Genomic DNA, 20,070 nt, shown 5'->3' with positions numbered 1-20,070 from the left:
TAGTGGAATCCTCATGTACTATTAACGACATAAAACTCAAAATCTTATTTGATACTGGTTTTATTGATAGTTTCATTTCGTCATATGCGTTAAATAAATGTGGGTTGGAAGCCTGCAAGCAAAACGATTTCAGACAGGTAGAAATGGCTTCAGGGGAACTTCTATTCATAGAATTAAGTGTTGAGGAATGCAAAGTTAATGTAGGGGTCTATTTGACTAAGTTGAAAGTATATGTCATAACCCTAGGAACTTATGATCTCATCATAGCGATGGATTTGTTAGAAGCTCATCAAGCTTGGGTAGATTGTTACGAGAAAATAATTCTCTACATAAATGATGAAGGAGAGACGATCCAAATCCGAGGTATTAAGAGGAAGGTATCTTTACGTTTCATCTCAGCAATGCAAATGAAGCGTTGCTTAAGAGAAAGGTTGTCAGGTGTATGTAGTTAAGGAAGAAAGCAAGGAAAAAGGATCGACCTTAGAGAAATATAAGGTGTTATCCGAATTTTTGGATGTTTTTGCAATGGAACTCCTAGGATTCCCTGTTCGTCTCACAATAGAATTGAAACCTGGTACGAAACCAATCTCTAAAACATCCTACAAAGTGACAACGCCAAAACTTCAAGAGTTTCAAATCCAGCTGTAGGAACTACTAGATATAAGACACCTCCGACCTAGTACCTCACCTTGGGGTGCACCTGTAATTTTTGTGAAGAAGAAGGATGGTTTCTTACGGCTATGCATAGACTATCGAGACTTGAATGAGGTACAACAAAGAATCAATACCTAATGCCTCAAATTGATGACCTATTCGACATGATGAAAGGAGATTTTGTCTTTTCAAAAATTGATCTATGGTCAGGTTATCATCAATTAAAAATTAAGGAAAGTGATATCTCTAATGCTGCATTCCGAACATGCTTCGGGCATTACGAGTTCACTGTGGTACCATTTAGGTTGACCAATGTAACAACAGTGTTCATGAATCTAATGAATAGTGTTTTCCGCAAGTATCTTGATCATTTTGTACAAGTCTTCTTAGATGATATTCTTATATACTCCAAAAATGAGAAGGAGCATGAAGAACATTTGCGGATAGTGTTATCTTGCATCAGGGAGCACCAATTATATGGAAAGTTATCCAAGTGTTCCTTCTTTCAAAAGAAGATTCATTACCTAGGTCATATTATATTTGGTGAAGGGATCTTAGTAGAACCTAAAAAGGTAAAAGCAATCATGCAATGGCCAATACCAAAGAATGCACATGAAGTAAGAAGTTTTATGGGTCTAGCTGGATATTATCAAAGATTTGTAGAAGAATTCTAAAAATTTGTTGTTATGACACCAACTCATAAAAAGATAGAAAAGATAGATCAATGCCTTAGAATTCAGCCTCTTCGAGGGGGCAACCTCTTTTACATTACACAAATGAATGATTCCTTGATGATTCAAATAACAAAACCTCCTTTCTATATATAGGAGTCTAAGGAGTCACAATATAACCCTGCTGATCTAACAATAATAATATAAAGCCACAAAAATAACAATAGAGGGATTCTATGGGGCATAGTAATAACAATATGGGGACAAATAGGGGCACAACAATATTAATAAGGGATACAACTACAATAGTAATGGGGTAATCACTAGTATTATAGGGACCTAACATGCCCCTCTCCTTCAAAAAAGTGTTGTCTTCAACGCTTGAGTAGTTTTGGATGTTTCTGTATAAAATTATCATCCTCCCATGTGGAATCTTCAGCGGATAAGTTCTTCCACTTGATGAGATACTTCGAAATTGATCGATTTTGTAGCTGTCGAGTTCTTGTTTCTGTGACTGCTTCCGGTTCCAATATAATTTTTCCTTCCTTGTCAAGTTTCGGCAATATTGTTTGAACTGGGAGCTTGTCACCTATAACCTTCTTTGAACATGAAACATGGAAAACTGGGTGCACTCGAGAAGTTGCAGGAAGCTCCAATTTGTATGCCATAGTACCAATCTTTTGCAACACCTTGTACAGACCATAATACTTTGGTGATAATTTATTATCCTTCTTAGCTTGCTTGAGGGACATTTGTTTATATGGTTGTAGTCGTAGGAATACCCAATCACCTACATCAAAACTTCTTTCGATGCGATGTTGATCTGCCTGTTGTTTCATTCTATTTTGTGCCAACATGAGGTTATCCTTTAAGAGTTGGAGGACTTGTTGTTGATGTTCGATGTGATGTTCCACTGCTTGAACCTTAGAATTTTCTCGTAAATATGATGTGATGGATGGTGGCTGATATCCATAAAGTGCCATAAATGGGGTCATTTTTGTTGCTGTATGGAAGGAAGTGTTATACCACCATTCGGCCAGAGGCAACCATTTGACCCATTGTGTCTGTTTATCGGATACAAAGCAACGAAGATATCCTTCCAAACATTTGTTTACTATCTCAGTTTGCCCATCAGATTAAGGATGATAAGATGAGCTATGAGCTAACTGAGTACCAAGACAAGAAAATAACTCTGTCCAAAAATTTCCAGTGAAAATGGGATCTCTGTCACTTACAATAATCTTTGGGTTTCCATGTAGCTTTTGAATTGTTTCCATAAATGCAGTAGAAACTATACTGGTTTTAAATGGATGTGATAATGCACAAAAGTGTGCATACTTGGTAAGTCTGTCAACTACCACTATGATGACACTCTTTCCCTCAGACTTGGGTAAACCTGTGATAAAATCCATTGAAACCTCCTCCCAACATTGCTTGGAATGGATAAAGGTTGTAATAGGCCCGGGATCTTAATTGTTTCGACTTTATTTTGTTGGCAAACCAAACATTCCGCCACAAACTTTTGAATATCCGATTTAAGGCCATCCCAAAAAAATTCCTTCTTAACACTGTGGTAAGTTTTTAAAAATCCTGAGTGCCCTCCTAAGAGAGAAGTGTGCAATTCCATAAGAATCTTTTGTTTGAGTTGGGAATTCTTACAGAGGTATAAACGATCTTGTACCATAACGAATCATTTTGCCAGCTAAATGTATCAGATGTACTGGAATCTTGTTGTAACTTTCGAATAAGTGCTCACACTTCTTCATCATTCTTCCATTCCTCCCTTGCTTCATTTATCCAATTTGGTTGGATAATAGAAATGGCACACAACAATGCTTCCACATCCTCATCCTTTCTTGAGAGTGCATCTGCCACCACATTTTGCTTTCCTTTTTTGTAGATGATTTCAAAGTCATAACCCAACATCTTTGTGACCCACTTTTGTTGCTCTTCAGAGGATAATCTTTGTTCTAAAAAGTATTTAAGGCTATCATGATCCGTTTTTACCTTAAAGTGTCTTCCCATTAGGTAGGGTCGCCATTTCTTAAGCGCATGTAGTATTGCCAACATTTCCTTCTCATAAATAGCTTTGTGTAAAAACTTTCCCTTGATTTGACGACTTTCAAAAGCAATGGGTCTTTCATCTTGCATTAAAACAACACCAATTCCATTTCCTGAAGCATCACATTGCACAATAAATGTTTTTGTGAAGTCTGGTGTAGCTAAGACAGGTGCTTGGCACATTGCCTCTTTAAGATGTTCGAAGGCCTTTGTTGCTTCTGGAGTCCATGAAAATGCATCTTTCTTTAATAATGTTGTTAGAGGTGCTGCTATTCTCCCATAATTCTCAACAAACTTACGATAATACCCTGTCAACCCGAGAAATCCTCACAGATGCTTTTGGATGTGGGGATTTTCTATTCCTTAATGGCTTTAATTTTGCTAGGGTCTACCTTAACTCCTTCATGAGATACAATATGACCCAGATATTCCACCTCTTATACTCCAAAGAAACATTTGGATCTTTTTGCATATAATTGTTTCTCCTCCAATAGTTGTAGCACCCTGTCAACATGTTCAACATGATCCTTCCAAGACTTGCTGTAGATTAGTATATCATCAAAAAATACTAACACAAATTTTCTAAGGGTTTGAAAATGGGATTCATCAAACCTTGAAATGTAGAAGGTGCATTGGTAAGGCCAAAAAGCATGACCAAAAATTCATAATGACCCTCATGAGTTTTAAATGCTGTTTTCGGAATGTCTTCAGTCTTCATTCTTATTTGATGATATCCTGAACGAATATCCAACTTGGTGAAGTAAATTGATCCATGCAATTCATCCAGTAATTCATCAATGACAGGAATGGGAAACTTATCTTTAATAGTGAGCTTGTTGAGCTCCCTATAATCCGGACACATGCACCATGATCCATCCTTCTTGTGCACCAATACTACTGGAGCAGAGAAAGAACTTTGACTAGGTTGAATTATACCAGCCTCTAGCATTTCTACAACCATACGTTCAATTTCACTCTTTTGGGCGTAGGGATATCTGTATGGCTTGATGTTTGGAGGAACACTTCCTGGAATCAGATGAATAGCATGATCATGATCACGAATAGGTGGGAGACCTTTGGGAGTCTCGAATACATTGGAATGATTGTCCAAGACTTTTTGGAGATCTGGAGAAATAGATAATTCCGATGTGGAAACATCTAGCGAACATAATTGTGCAATTACACCTTTTTGTTCCTTTTTTAGAAGTTTCGTCATACCGTTAGAGCTAATTATCTTTCTTGGTTTCCCTGCAATACCCCTTCATTCAACTTCCTTTCCTTCCGCAAAAAATTTCATGAAAAGTTCTTGAAAATTAAAAGCTATTGTACCCAAGGATTGTAGCCATTGGACTCCTAGTACAACATCAGCACCTCCCATTGGAATGGAAAGCATTGGGCTAGTCAATACATATTCTCTCATGGATAGCTTGATATTATGGCATTTTCTAGAGCAATTTATTGTTCCTCCATTTGCAACCATCACTTGACACTCTGGTGTTGGATATAGGAAGCAATTCAATTCCTTTGCTACCATACAATGAATAAAATTGTGGGTACTTCCTGAATCAATCAACACTATTACCTTTTTCTTCTTGATTTGTCCTTCTATCTTGATGGTTTGAGGAGTGGTAATTCCAGCCAATGCATTACAAGATATGGTCGGATTCGTTTCTTCTTTATCTAGGTTTTGTTCCTGGAGTATATCTTCTTCTTTTGACCTTTCTTGCTCCTTTTCTTCTTCCTCTTCACAATCTATGTAGAATAATTTCTTCTCAGCACACTTATGACCTTTAGTGTATTTGCTATTACCACTGTAACAAAGCCCTTTTGCTCTTTTTTCTTCCAATTGTTGTGGTGTCAACCTTATAGGTTGTGGAAGAGTAGGGGCAACAACACTTCCATCTTTATAGTTGTGAGTGGTATGCTTCCTGGTTGCCATAATTTTGCTTTCCATTTTTCTTGCTAACCTGAATGCCTTCTCTAATGAATCTGGTTCCCAAAGGCGAACATCATGTTGGATGTTATCCTTTAAAGTCCCTATGAACATATCAATCATATGCTCCTCTGGAATATTTTTTACCCTTATGTTCAATTTTTGGAACTCCTCAATGTGCTCCATTATTGAACCCTTTTGTTTGAGACTTATCAATTGGCTAAAAAAAGTGTTGCTTTTTGTATCCTCATAATGTGCTGTCAATTCTTCCGTAAAAATTGCCCAAGTGATAATTTGTTTATGAGAACAAAGCCATTGATACCATACAAACTGATTTGGTTCCAAATATATAGTTGCAATACGTAACTTTTGTGTGTCCTTTGACCAGCTTTGTGGGTTTTATTTCCACATCATATTCCAGCAAGGCTGCGATCCATTTGCCTCTTCTTCCTTCCGGATCGGTCTGCACTAAAACATCTTTTACAACAGCATTAGGATCATAGGCCAGAATGTGAGAATGTAGGGTATATACCCGGAAATCCTTCAATGCCTTCACAAGTGCCAGGGCTTGCTTCTCAATGATGTACTTTAACGCTGCATCTCTTATAGCCCTGCTGAAGAATGCAATGGGTCTTTCATTATCATCTCTTTTCTGCAATAATACTGCTGCCATATTGTGCTCTGAAGCAAATGAAAACAATATGAAATCCTGAGTGTAGTCCGGGTTGACTAGAACTGGAGCTGAAGAAAGGGCCAATTTGACCAAGTTGAAAGATTTTACAGCCTCCTCTGTCCATTTCACTTGGCTGTCCTTCTTGAGCATGTTGGTCATCTCTCTTAAGTGTTCAGCAAGATTAGGCACAAAGCGACGTAGAAAATTCATCTTACCATTGAACGATTGTATCTCCTTTTTATTCCGGGGCAGATCGATTTGCTGAATTGCTTGCACACGTGCTGGGTCAATACGAATGCCATCCTTTGAAATGATGTGCCCAAGTAATTTGCCTTCCTCCATGGTGAACAAGCTCTTCTTAGGATTCAACGATAGACCATATTTTCTGCACTTTTGAAAGACAATTTTTAGGTGATGCATGTGCTCTTCATCAGATTTGGAAAATACCGTCAAATCATCCAGGTACACCACCAAAAACACATCCTTCTCATTCGCAAAAGCCAAGTCCATTGCACGCTGAAATGTGGCACCTTCATTCTTTAAACCAAAAGGCATTTTAGCATAATGAAAGGTTCCCCATGGAGTGGTGAATGCCGTCTTGTCTCGATCATCCTCATGGACAGAAATTTGGTTATATCCTGAATAACCATCAAGCAGTGACATACGAGATGCCCCCACTACTCGCTGAAGTATATTGTCCATTTTGGGCAGTGGATAGTTGTCCTTCAATGAGACTTTATTTAGATTTTTGAAATCAATGCATACGCTGATCTCACCGGTCTTCTTTCGTACGGGCACTAAGTTAGAGATCCAATCTGAAAATCTGATGGGTACAATGATACCTGACTTGTACAACCTGTTTACCTCCTTTTCGATAGATGGCAGCAACTTTGGATTTATCCTTCTCAGCTTCTGTCTAAATGGTTTTTGATTGGGCTTGATGGGTATCGTGTGCTGAATAATATTGGTGTCATAGGTCTTTAAATCAGAATAGTCCCAAGCAAACACATCTGCAAATGAAGCCATCAAACTGATATATTTGTCCTTGATCTTTGGCGGCAATGCTTTAGACAATTTTACCAACTTAGGATTGGTAGCTGTTCTGATGTTGACCTCTTCTACACCCTTCTCTGTTGGCTGCAATGTTGGCTTGCGGGCTACATCATCCTGATCAAAAAGTTCTTCTAGAGGTATCAAGCCTTTAGGAATGATGTTATTCTTCAGCTGCAACACGTCCATTTCATTGATCTGCACTTCATCTGTACCATTCCCTTTGCCATCATCGTTTTCTACATCAATTGAGGTTTCTTTGAACTTGCCTTTGTTTAGCAGAAAATCCTTAATCTCCTCATCATCTTGAAACACTTGCCAATATCGCTGATTGTCTGGAATGGTTGGACGATGCTTGACATGGATTTCAAATTTATTGCTGGAGTTCATGGGGATCTTCAAACTGCTTGCTGCCTTGGCAAGAGCATCAGCAATACTATTTTGTATACGAGGCACACATGTCAAGGTGTATTCTGAAAATAACTTTAAGATGTCTAAAACTGCATTACGATAGGCCCGCATCCTAGGATGTTTTGCTTGATACTCACCTCTGACCTGCTTTATTACCAATTCGGAGTCGCCATATACCGAAATCCTTTTTGCATTCAGCTTTCTAAGAATCTTCAGGCCAGCAATCAAAGCTTCATACTCAGCTTCATTGTTTGAACACTCAAAGGCCAGCTTGTAAGAGCAAACCCTCACGCTGCTAGGCACTTTGTTTGGGGCGGAGAAAGGGCTGCGTACCCAAATTCCAATTCCAGCGCCATCATTTCCTACTGCTCCATCAAAATCCATGGTCCACAAGCCTTCTTCCTCCTCTTGTAAGTGCTGGAAATCTGTTTGTTGTGCCTTGTCTGCTTGCTGTCCATTGCTTTCAGCTGATTGCCCAACATTTTTCTGCTTTTCTTGTCCTTCTTTCTTCAAAATTTCTCTGAAATTTTCTGTTATTTCCGGAATGTCATTTGCTTCTACTATCTTACTATCTATATCATTTAAACTATCTAAAAACAAAACATAAGACTCTAAATCTGTATGTACATAGTTAATAGGATGATTTATAGGTTTCTCCTTGCTTGTGATCGTATATTTCATTTTTTGTTCCCGATATAACTTCCTCATTTGTCCAAACACCGGGATTGTTGCATAGGAAAATCCAGTTGTAGTGTCCCTTTCAATTTCGCTACCCAAGACCTGGAAAGAAGCATGCCAAACCTTGGAGGAATATCTACTACCACCACATCCATCAAAACATTTTTCATGAGAAGCTGTTCCAAGCTCACAACCAAGCCTTTGATGAGTCCTATACATCTTACTCTGCTGGAATCGAATGAATAGAGATCATGATATTGCCGGGTGATGTCCAGACCAAGCTTATCCATGATAGCTTTGGGCATGAGATTGTGAGAAGCTCCAGAATCGAACATGGCATTGTGTAACACAAAATCATGCAATCATAAACTGATATAGAAGGGTGGCACATCTCTATCAGGAGACTCACCATTCGATGCTGGTCCAAAATCATTTCGGGCTGATCATCTTCTACATTTACCATGTCGGACATTGGGTCCAAATTCAAGATTTTAGATATTTGTCCTCTATAACTGCTGTTCTTCATTATTTCAGTCAAGGGGATGGATACCTTTAACTTAGAAATCTCATTCTCTAAGCTAAAAGCAGGAGTCCTTTCTACCTCTTTGACTGGGATCTCTTTCTTTTCTTTTTCCTTTGATGTAGCTTGCTGTTGTGATTGTTCTGCTGATTTTGATTTGCTGCTCTCTGGACCAACCGCCTCTTTTCCTTTTCTTTGTGTAGCTGATGAATCATTCTTTGTTGTTTCAACCTCCTCCTTTTTCTGAATTGGTTTGGTCGGCACATCTCTGTTTCTAAGCAAATATTGCTGCTGCTGTGCGGACAGAGCATTCATATACCCCGTTTGATATTCTTCTGATTCTTCTTCTAGAACAGTGTCACTAGCTAGAATGAAATCCGTGTCTTGGTGTGCAGCTGAATTCACTACACATTCTTCTTCTTTGGTAATGTAAGTAGGCAGTTCATCTGGAGTAAAGAGGTGGTTTTCTTCGCCTATTACATTTTCGTCCTCATCTGACTCCGGTCCATGCACAAAATTCTGCTGCAAAGGTGTTTGTACTGGCTGTTGTGCGGTCTGCTCTTGATTTCGCTGATCTCTCTGTCTTATTCTATATTGTGGCTGCTGCTGTCCACGGAAGTTAGGATTCCTAACTTGTGGCTCAGGCTTGTCGAGCTTCACCCTTTCAAGCATCTGCTCTACCTTTTTGAGCAGTTGATCCATTGAAGAAGACTCTTCTTTCACAGTGGTTTTCTTTTCTGCTTTCGCTTTAGCTCTTTTGGACAGCAAATTTGCTTCAACGCTGACCGCAATTTTCTGCATGTCTTCCATTGTGGCCGGTTCTCTCTCTCTTAATTGGTAGGCCATGTCAACATCAAAACCATCTGGAACTTCATCATAGCTAGTCCCACAGGTGGCTTGAGATGATCTGGAATTTCGTTATACACTGCATTAAATCTAACACAATAATCTTGGACCGACTCACTAGCGTTTCGTTTAATTTGTTCATATTCGGCCAGAATTTGAAGGGGATTCTTTTTCACTTCCCACCGGTTTAAAAATTGTCTTTGTAATTCAGCCAAGGTAGTGATACTTGCTGCTGGAAAACCTCTGAACGATTTCCTCACATCACCTGCAAATGTCTGTACAAAGAGTCTGATTGCCACGTTCTCCGCATCGATCTCATGAAGTTCATAGAAGTCTGCCATTTTGTCTACATGTTGCTGAGCAGTAATGTTGTTAGGAGTGCCATCAAAAAACGGTATTTTACTTTGATAATCCGAAGGCATATCATCTAGAACTTGGGGCAGAACAAGGGGTGCGAAACGGGCAGCCATCATTCTCGGTGGATTTGGCCTTGGAGGTGTTGGAGGAGTGTGAACAGTTTGTAAGGGGCTAGCAATTGGAGTTTGGGGCTGTGTTGCAATATAATTATCGATCGATCGGTTAGCTCTTTCTGTTTCCAAGTCTACAAGAAATTGCGGGTTGGGGACAATATAATCAGCAGCCCTTTCGGATTTAGACTCAAACAATGATATCTCAAACCGTTCGTCAAACTCAAGCTCTTCAAGATACTCAAAAATGTCGGGGCATGAATGAAATTTGAACACAGGAGTTACGGTGCTTTCTTGACGAAGGAGTCTTGGGATCAAATTGGGGTTTTCTTAAATATGAGGAGGATCCGAGTCTGGATTGGCTCTGGTATATCGTCTCGAAGCCAGCGTGCTATTGAGAAAAATCACAGGACACAACCAACTTACTCAGCCTTTCCAATCCTAAGCTCATCATCCGGAAGCTTAGAATTATTATGAAACAAGGGGATTTGATTTCAGTTTGTCCCCAGCTGAGTCGCCACTATGTTAGCACCTAAATCTGCCTTAGGCTGAAGGAAGGCAAAAATTAGGGTAACCACAAAACACGCTCAGTCTGGTAGCTAGCCCTACCAAAACAGGAGAGGGCTCTCTCCGAGTCACGCTCAGTGAATAGGTAAGCAAAAACGGTCTGAGACGACTTACAATGAAATATTTATCTTAGGCTAGTGAGTGAATAGGGATTCGGGAAACAATTTTCATGAATGACCGAGCTTCTGGGATGGTATGGGACCAACGGTCAACAAAGAACAGAGAATTTAATACAAAGGCACAGATTACTTCGTGAGGCAAGGTAGGCGGAAAGTGTAGCAATTTAGTTTGGAATAACGCGGAACGGAGAGATTGCTGAGGAGTGTGAAAAGGGCATAGGAACATGAATCCTTTTCAACAGAAGAAGAACATTGAACATGAAATTTTCCCACAGGCAGAGCAATAAAATTGAATTCTACCTAATCTCACTCAGAAAATTTCACTGGAAATGAACATGAATTGAATTATGAAACATAACGAAATACATATGAAAACATAAGAGACACATTTGCTACACTCACAACCACAAGAATCTCATGAAACAGAGCTGTTGCCTTTCATTAATTCTCTGTCAAAAATACACAGTGAAGAAACAAAGTTTCTTTCCCACAGTCTCCCAGAAGTTACGAGCCAACCAATCCTTTGCAAATAACTTGCATACAATATATAGAATGTGTAAGGAAGAGATAGAACGCCCAAGGGTTGGGGAGTTACTCGAATCATTGCAAAATGGAGATGGAGAGCCAACCATCAGCTACAGGTGCAGCGCTACAAACATGACATTTGGCTTGGGTGACCATTTGCCTTCCTTCGCCACTTGGATAGAAGCCAATCTGGAAAAAAAACACTTTAAATGCCGCCTTTGGTGCCAAAAAACCGAAGTGTAGATGAGCGGGCCCACTTGGAGAAGTCGCGAACTGAAATTTCGCGAAACAGAAGCAAATTGGGCAATTTTTCCTCTGTGCGCCGCGCTACTTTGGGGCCTATTTTGGGGCACTTGCAGGTGTCCAAAATGTGCCCAAGTGGGCTTGTTGGAAAGCCTGTCCTGTCTACTTTCTAACCCCACTGGAATTTTTGAATTTGGTGCTCATTTGCCCCTCCAAATCTTCATTCTCCCAAGACTGCTTCCTGTGTGTCAAAAAAGTGGCAGAGAGGCCATTTTTGGGTGTTTTTTGACCTTTTGGAGACTCATACCTTGTCAAAATTTCTTGTCCGGACACCAGTAGTCGTGATTTTCCATGCTGAATCCAAAAATGCAAGCCATTCCTCATTTGGAGCTCTAGAATTTTAGCACAGGGAGAAAATCCCTGTTTTTTGTCCAAAAAATTACCATGTGACCAAAAATTCCCCAAATTTCTTGAAATTTGGGCTGGAGGTTCCCTATGGGGTGTTATGATGGGCCAAGGAAGCCTTAGCCAAGATTCGAAGCCGATCTTGCTCTTTTGCCTCTTTTGCTTTTCTTGTTGCTTTCCTCAATTTCGCTTTCAAACTCCTTATTCGGGCCTGTGCGCTCATGTTTCGCACCCTGTAACGGAAAGCCATATGTCTCAGTAGAGAAAGGTCCTGGTTGGCCTTGTCCAGCAGCCTCTCCAAATGCATGTTGACCCTCTCAAGGTTGGCCTCCCGATTTTCATTGATTTCTTGCTCCAAAGATGTGAGATCAACCCTTCTTCTTTGAGCACCTTGGCGATGCTCATGAATGTTTTGCAGCTCCATAATCGTCTGTTGGTCCTCGAGCTGCTTGTTTCTCTGCTCCAGGTACTTCATGTTCCACTTGGCCCTCTCCAAGTCAAGGGATAAGGACTCAATCACAGATTGCTGCTCCTGGATGATCTTTGTAAGCTCTGCATTTGTTGGCTCTGCATTTGTCTCATCATCATGGAGGAGAACGAATTCGGTCTCTCGTTCACCTGATGGCCCTTCCTCCTGCACTGGCTCCTTACCCCTGCCCTGCTCATGTGATGCTGATGTCGAAAGCGAGGCCCCTTCCACCCCAGGTGGAGATAACACTTGCTTTGCTGCTGCAAATAAGGGTCTACTGCCTCTCTGATAGGTGATGTATACTGGCATAGTAGCAGTCTCCTGTCGCTCATACTGATGGGATGGGCCACCTATCTCATGCTCTGCCTCTGATACTACCTGTGGAGCGCTGAAAAAGTCACGGGAGATGAAGTCCTTCCAAGCAATACCCTGCAATCCCAACTGATGGTCCACCAAAATCCGGATCAGAGCAAAGTGATAAACACTATTGAGCTGCTGTCGAGGGGTCTTGTGTTGCATGAAATTTTTCATCCTCTCTATGTTCCCGCAAATGAAAAATGGGAGGTTCATCATCCGCACCCTGGTAAAGTGCATGAGCAACCTGATGTGATAGGCATAAAGGCGAGAAAACCTCCCCTCACAACTGAAGTACTTCATGATCAATTTCATGAGTGGAGCATACTCATCTCTCAAAAATCTGAATGGAAAAACTCTCGTGAGCTGGCTCAAACAGCTGGCCTTAATGTAAGGCTCATAATGATGCCTCTCCACCTTTTTCTTCTTATGCCATTGTTCTCCAATGTTCGGTATGCCTGTTGCTACTGATATGGTTTCGGGTGTCAATGTGAAAGTGACCCCAGCCAAGATAGACTGTCCTCCATGTAGGTGAAGTGCAAAAAGACGGGCCAACTCATGATGAACTCTGACATTTGCCACCCTCTGACAAAATTCGAAACATGCTTAGTGCTGGAAGCATGAAATAGCAAGAGGGCATGTCTGCAACTCGGTGAGGGTGTTTGGCTCGTCTCTAACATGTTTGCCACTCCGGTGATGTCTCCTGGGGGCCTCTTCTCCTGAAGCTGTATCATTGTGGGTCTCCACCTCATACTCTGATGAACCCTCAGAAGCCATGACTGCTGTTTATAAACTGTATTTAGGCTGCCCCTTTGATGATTGTGAAACTGGAGGTTGTTTTGATAATCTGCCACCAAGGGGAAAATTAAACAGGGAGTATTAGGAAGGGAATGATGTAATGGGAATAGGGGTTATAGGGAGAAATTTGTTAGGGACTTGGGAGGAGTTTGGGTATTGTGTTGATGGGGTAGGGTTTGGGGTTTTGTGTTGACAGAATAGTGGAGGGATAGGGGAGAGGGTTTGGTAGTAATTTAGGGCAGAGGTTTTAGGAAAAATGATAAAGGGAGGATGGGAAAAATGATAGGTGAGGGGAAAAAGGTGAGTGGAGTGAAACCTTGGCACTAACAACACATTTTACAACCCTAGCCATCATTTTCGTGGTGATTTCTTATGGTTGAATTTATGCATTTTGGTGACATTCAAACATCTCTAGCGAAAGTTAGAATATTGACCATACCCTTTAGCGAAGTTAAAACACCATACAAAAATTCCTAGAGTCCAAACAAGGTCAACCCTTCTCCATAGTGTGTGAGCTTGGAGCCCAAGGGCTAATGTACCTACAAATCTTTATAATTTTTTTCAATTCAAATCGTTAGATCATATGATGAATCGGATCACCTAAGATAAAACCAAATTTTACCAATAGAATGCTCTTATCATCGACAAATGAAATAACAATTTATGTAACAATGAAGCACAATATAGGATTAACACATAAGTAGCATGTACCAAAGATCAGTGGAACAAGAAAACCATGAACTGAACCCCAAAGTCTTTTTATTATGATATTAAAATGTTCCCAACACAACAATGGCTCAATACTAGCGTTAGAAATTTACATCATCCATTGATAGCCCAAACCAAAATTTTCATCATGCTCGAGAAGTAAAAAAGACTTCTAGTTATAGAAAAATCCCTCCAAGTGGAAAATAACGCCTAGTTGGCTTGATCTCCGTCAAAATAATCTCGGTCGTTGATAATTGCTTGATGAATTTTTCATCTCCTTCGTTGAAATAATTATTTTGAAGAAATTTCGAATTTCACTTAAAACTGTTTTTTTTTTAATCCAAAAAATAAAATTTTGGATTAATTTTCTCAAAAATATGATCTTGACTTAACCAACAAGGTCTAAGGGCTCAATTTTTCTTAAAATATCCATTTTAGCGATGGTGGGGACCTCCAAAATTTGACTTTTCTTTGACCCACGAATTTTCCAGTTGGAGAAGATTTGATTTCTCTAAAATTAAATTTGACGCTAAATTAATTATTTTTCTAGTTTAGGATTTAATTTTATTTTTTCCAGAAAATTAATTAATTGACACTAGAGGGATTAATATGTTTTCCAGCCTCAAATATTTTAGCCATGGTCGCTAAGTATGAGGGACCATGCACTAAATTATTTTTTACATCAGGTATTACAAATTCAACCCTCAAAGGGGGAATACTCCTTTACATATAGACCCTCATGAAATTACCCATATCTGCGACATAATATGATCTAATATAGATCAAATGATTTGTAATAAAACAATTTAGCCGAATAGTTTAAATTATTCTGAAACCGCTTTTACAAAGACTCGATATAACACTAAGATCTTCTCAATGAATTCTACCCTATCTTTGGTGTTTAAGCTGGAGGAAAAAATCCGCCTATTATCTGTGTCTAGAAACACACATAATTCAATCAGGTTAAAAAATCTCCCAAGATGAAATTCATCACCAAAATTAGAGGATTACCTAGGTGTTGTTACAAAACTAAACGGACATACTAGTCATTTACATTTCAACTTGCAAAATTTGGGTTTACGATGATACAACAATTTGCTGGCTGATGATGTTGAACTTTGAAAAAAAATTTGTATGCTACTTCTCTGGGCTTGTGACAAAATGGGTACAATAGGACCTATTACAATCTTTATGCAGAATCTAGAAAATCTTAGGATTTTAGCGAAAACTAGGGTTTGATATCCACTGAGATAAATACAAGGAGGGAAATTGAAAGAGGGAGGGAGAATATTTTCTAAATGATGTTACCTACGAAAAGTGGGTGACCCCATAGGAGAAATTTTCTCGTAGACATCTTTTCAATTGACAACTAGCAAGCCCTAGTAGCCACCAATGTAGCCCATGTCTACTTGGGAGCGAAAGCGAGAGCAGGGAGTGACATTTTCAAAAGCTCCTAGGTTTGGAGCGATTTTGGGAGTGAATTTTATATATATATATATATATATATATATATTTTGATGGATATATGTCAACAAAAGCATGTAGAATGATGAATTAGTGATAAAAAACATAAAAACATAGATTAAACCATATAACATCATTCATCTAGTAGTTATAATCTTCATCAACCGCATGTCCACAAATTATAAGTTCTCATTTATATAGCATGTTAGGGTGCACATAACCAAAATAACATCGAGTGCAATCCATCTTTGAACTGAAAATACATCAACAAATAGGCTCTAGATGGCCTCTAGCATCCAAAAAAATGATGCTACAACAAATACCTACATATCATCAAAATCATTGCCTATCTTGGGATCTCTGTCATTTATATCACCCTCTAATCATTAACATAAGATATAAAAAACGTAGCATGTCAAGTCAAGGTTTTGTTTGAGTGATGGGTACAGGCAGGTATTAAGTGTGGGGGAGGTATTAACTATGGCAGAGTTATATGAGTGCGGGGTTCATAACTGTGGAATTATACGTAGGAGTGGTAAGCGGTGGTATGGACTGGGCGGTGGAGCGGTGCTATATTGTGACGTGGGTCTGGCAGTTCTGTGGCATGCGGGAGAGTGGTATATGAGGAGGGCAGTATGAGGAGGAGGCGGGTGATACTGGCCTCTATTTTAATATCAGCCCTGAAAGTCACGCCAATACACCAACATAGTCACGATAACTAGGTTCACCACAACATATTATGAGAGGTGCCATATAGCAGTGTGATACAAGGAGTAATACATGTATGGCGAGGTCCTGGGTATACTTTATACCATTCAACAACCCGATGGACAGACCCATGTTTTGTTGCACGTAGACATGCAACCAATAGTGGGAGAGTGGGGGAGTGGTGTCGGGAGTCAAGTGGTACAGGAGAGTGTTATATGAGGGAGGCGGTTTGGAGGGCCACAATGATGTCATATCAAACACAGTGACGGTAATACCATTCGGCTCAATGTAATACCACCAACAAAATAACACAAATAACATAGTCAAAGCAACATTCACCACAACACAACGAAATACCATTCAATGCGAGTTATACCACCAACACAACAATATGATAACCGACTCACAGTCATAAAAAATTCGACATACGACAATACAAACGCAGTCACACCATTTGGTGGTCGATATCATTAAACGCTGAGTTATAAAACACTATTTAGAATGCAGACATAGTCGTTGAAAAAATCGGCATACCATTCGCTTAGGCGAGGTCGCCTCTAGCTTTAATGCACCCCCGTTTGACTTTTCTCGCTGCACCACAACTTCTCCAGGCAACAAATGTTCGACACCCTCATGCGTTCAACATCTCCAGACAACAAATTCTAATTGGGAGCAAAAAACTGGCAGAATACAAGAGTTACAAGTCAAAATGGGACTTGTGCTCTGATATCATGTCAGGCCAGGGGGTAACTCCTCAAAGCAAATTGTGTTTTTGCATTAAGACTGATCATAGATATATACATGGAGGGAGAGACTCTTGGGCTTCATCTCCCAGTGTCTCTTCATATTCCAATTCTTCTTATTTTCTATTTACACTATTTTACATAGATTACCTAATCCCAAAGATTAGGTGTCAACATAAATGAATATCTTTTTCACCTTTTTCTTCTCCATTCTAGGCCTAACCCCAGAAGGTCTCCTAGGGCATTAAGCGAAATTTTTTGTAGCCATCAAAAACCCTTGAAAATTGGTCCACAACTGCGTTGGGGTCTTCTTAAGGAATCCTCCAAGTTTGAGCTCAATCCAATGGTGGAATCTTGAGATATTGCAAGCCCTAGCTCAAGGATCATTCCTCTCCCTAGGTTGCTTTGGGTTAGTGTCCTCATTTGGATCATTGCATTTGAATTTCAAAAGAAAATTATTCCTTTGATCCTATTCTCCTCCCTAACCAGGTCAAGCCCCTCTATTGTTGATCAACTCCATACCCTTGACCTAGTTTGGGTCCACTTGGGTTCTTTGTGGTCCCACAACTTTGTAACTCAAATTCTACAAGGATTGCATAGAAGCCATTTCTCCTTAGGGATCCTTAGGTCTAGAATACCTGTTGTCAAGGGAAATTCTCCAACTTGGGATTAAGTATCCCCTTAGTCCTTACTAGAGAGCCTACCGCCTTGCTTCTAGAGCAAGTAAGCCATTTGATTGAGTCTCTCTTGTGAATAAGCTTTAGGAGTCACTCCCATCCCTCATTGATCTATTCATCCTTGTGATTCCTTCGAAACTGGGTCTCCTCTCGTCGGTGAAATTTTGTAATGAGCAAGGAGCTTTAGTTGAGGTGACAGTGGGCTATTGCTCCATTGTTTCCACTTGACCTAGTAGTTGCTCTATAGGATCCCCTCTTAGGACCCCTGCTGTTTTGAGCGGTAACGGGATGTATGAGCTTAAGTATTCATTGGAATAAGTCATAAGAAGCCCTTTCTTCTCTCGGGCCTTGACCTTGTGAATACCTATTACCATAAAATAACCTCAAACCCTAGGTCATGGGCCTTCTTTTCAAGTGTTTTTCTTAGAGAGAAGTTTGCTTCTTTGAAGCCTCATACATTTATTGAGCCTCTTCGAATGAGCCCTAGCTCCATCACTTTGAACCTTCAACTTGAGAATATCTACTATAGGTGATCATAATCATACTGGGACACCTCCCATCGGCGAAAGTTTGTGAAGAGTAAGGGACAATTCCCGTGGTTATAGTGGGTCATTGTCCCATTGTTGTCACTTAGTCTATTAGTTGTCCCATAGGTTTCCCTCCTTAGGGTTGCTTGAAATGTAACTAGTTTCTGTCTTCATAATTGTTATTGTACTCGTGTAAATATGGATATCTTATGTAATAGGCAAAAGAAGAAAGAAATATTATTATATTGAAGCATGGGTTTTAGGCTTCTTTTTATTGGCCTTCTAGGTAAAGCATATTCTTCATGTTTCTAGGGTTTAACATGTCATATGATTTATTATCATGAGTCAAGAGAGTCAATGTCATGTATATAAGACCCATTGGGGCAAGATGTACCATGTAAAAGAATTTATTTTGAGTCAATATAGTGAAAATAAACCTCCTAGCACAAGTCGGCCCTGCCAGAGACATGTTGGCCGAAAGAGTGCTATTCGACCTACACAAATGAGTATAAATAGAAGCTGCTTGACCTCATTTGGCAAGTGATTTGATCTGCAGTCAAGAAGTTCGATCTGGGTTGTGAAATTCAGGAAGGAAGTCAAGAAAGACGAGGAAAAAAGCTGAAGCACGAAGGAAGGAGAATTGAGTTTTTGGTCAAGGTTTGGCCCAGTTTTCTCTCACATGTGCAAAGATTCTGAGCTGCTGCAGGGGCCGAATCTATAGTTTTCTCATTTGAAGCAGATTCTATAAGAAGAGAAGAGATTTTCTAGGGTTTCCCCTTAGATGAGTTTTGCCTTGGCTTGGAACCTAATTTCTGTGTCCAATGTCTTTATTGTGTTTGCACTTGATAATTGTTTGATGAAGAAGATCTAATAAAGAAACACAAGCTAAATAAAGTTCAAAAGCAATTATTAAGGTTAAAGCAGAAATTGAATTAATAGCTTCTGTATTGCATTCTCAAACAAGGGCCTGCTAGATTGTGTGGTAACAGGGCCAACCTTTGTTCTGTTACCAAATCAAATTAGATGTGACTGAGTATGGGAAAAAGGTTGATTTTGTTGGCAAGGTGAACATGGTCAATAATTTGTTTCTAATTTTCTTCTTCCTCTAGGAAGGAAAAATATATAGTAGACTCATCTATGAACACAATTGGAGCACTTGGACCTGTTCCAATCTTTATGCAGAATCTACGAAATCTAAGAATTTGAGCCAAAACTAGGGGTTGATATCAATGGAGATAAATATCAGGGAAATTGAAAGAGGGAGGGAGAATTGTTTCTAAAAGCTGTGTCTTTATATGATCTAGGGTTACATATTTATAAGATAGATTGTTACGAAATAGGATAATGAAGATAGAAGTACATTGTAGTTTTTTTTGTCAGAAAACTAGGCTAGATCAAAATTATATGAAGGGATCATTCGAGAGTACAATATAATTTAAATTTGTAGGTGTTGCCACTTTCTGCACTGCTGCTGCATGTCCTGATGATTTGATTCAGAATGGGTTTAACCCTTCTTGTGAAATCTAAAGAAATATATTGATGGCATGTGAAGGTAGGTGAAAATAGGGTGCATTCAAATAATGATTGGAGAATAAATTACAAAGATCGAAAATATCACATAAAGTTGGAAGGCTTATGAATTATTTTTTTGTGCTATAGATAATATATGTGGATCTCATGTGATAGAGGTAAGCTAAAAATTCTATATCATGATCGTTATGCCATGCAAATATATTCTGTTGTGAGTTTGTATTATCTGCTATAGATAGTGTGTGGTTTGTATGTGAAAGAGGTAAGTA

The 20,070-nt window shown here is 39.5% G+C and overlaps 1 protein-coding gene across 2 annotated transcripts in view; it reads left to right on the top strand.

Annotated features, from left to right (window-relative positions):
* The window catches only part of UVR8 (Regulator of chromosome condensation (RCC1) family protein), a 430,618-nt gene that overhangs the window by 168,566 nt on the left and 241,982 nt on the right, over positions 1-20,070 (top strand). The window lies entirely within an intron of this gene.

Source organism: Pinus tabuliformis, chromosome 1_1, assembly GCF_031772625.1.
Source record: "Pinus tabuliformis cultivar Carrire ecotype Pingquan chromosome 1_1, CPIR1, whole genome shotgun sequence".
Taxonomy (NCBI): Eukaryota; Viridiplantae; Streptophyta; class Pinopsida; order Pinales; family Pinaceae; genus Pinus; species Pinus tabuliformis.
The sequence above is the reverse complement of the archived record's forward strand: the minus strand, read 5'-3'. Positions and strand labels throughout refer to the sequence as shown.